The sequence below is a fragment of the Marmota marmota genome, unplaced genomic scaffold (assembly GCF_001458135.2).
Source record: "Marmota marmota marmota unplaced genomic scaffold, marMar, whole genome shotgun sequence".
In the NCBI taxonomy this organism is placed as follows: Eukaryota; Metazoa; Chordata; class Mammalia; order Rodentia; family Sciuridae; genus Marmota; species Marmota marmota.
This window is the reverse complement of record NW_025999983.1, coordinates 2,708,261-2,709,375: the sequence shown is the minus strand read 5'-3', so window position 1 is coordinate 2,709,375 and position 1,115 is coordinate 2,708,261.

Sequence of the window (1,115 nt, the reverse complement as noted above, 5' to 3'; positions counted from 1 at the left end):
GAGGGGCGGGGGAGGGGCGGCCGTGTTTGAAGGGAGAGTGGGAGGACCGCTCCCTGCAGACATCCTGGAAGGGAAGGGGAAGCCTGCTTTCCCAGGCACCTTGTAGAGACTCCTGTGAGCGCTGTGGACCAGGACAGCTGTGAAGGACTGGACCAGGAGCGATGGAGTCTCAGCCCACTGGGGAAGGGCGGTGGGGGGGCCAGGGAAGGGTCCAGCGACCAGCAGCACTGAGCGGAAATCTGCAGAAGGCTTTGGCTGGGGGGTGTGAGGGTGGAGGCAGGAGAGGCTGCCGGCCAGGGGAAGGGGGTTCAGGTAATTTTTCCCCACTTATCAGGAACCAGACTGATAATGCAAATGGGACGGAGCGGGGACTTGGGACACCTGGAGAACAGTCTGGGATCGCGGCTCCCCAGGGACTGGGCTGAAGTGAGCCTGCTTCAACCACTCACAGCTCCCAGGGGGCTCGGCCCCTCAGAGCACCACAAGAAGCACCTGAGCTCACTGTCTTGTGCACATCACCCTTAAGATGGGACAGCGCAGTTGGGTGAACTGCCCCCTCTATCCGAGGCGGCAGAAGCTGGCTGGAGAGTTCAAATGCAGTGCCAATGTGATTTCTGAGTTGTGCTCATTTAAACCCAACCGAACTTCCATCAGATTAAGGTAAACATACAGGAAGTAGAAACAATGTATTTCCCCCTCTCCTGTCCACCCCATTCACACAAGTGTGGAAGGAAACTGACGGGGAGGGTCCGGGAATGGGGAGAGGGTCTGGTTCATTCCTTTGGAACTCTGGGGGAAAGGCCAGTAATCTCATGTTCACCCTAAATGGCCTGCACTGTGCTCTGAGAGAGGCTGGTTGTAACCGCAGATGCGGCCCCTGGAGAGGAAGCCAGCGCACCTGACCCAGCCTGTCTCCAAAGAACCCTGCGAAGCAGTGTTGGCGTCAGCTTGGGTTTAAAATGCCCACTGGGAAGCAAAATGTAGTTCAGAAAGGCCAGCAGCATGCCCAGTGCCACGTGGCCATGGGACTGGAACTCCAAGTCAGCTGGTGGCTGCAGCCATTCCAGACAAAGGCCACTCCGCGGCCATCGCTGGTCTTTGGCAGGCACATCCTC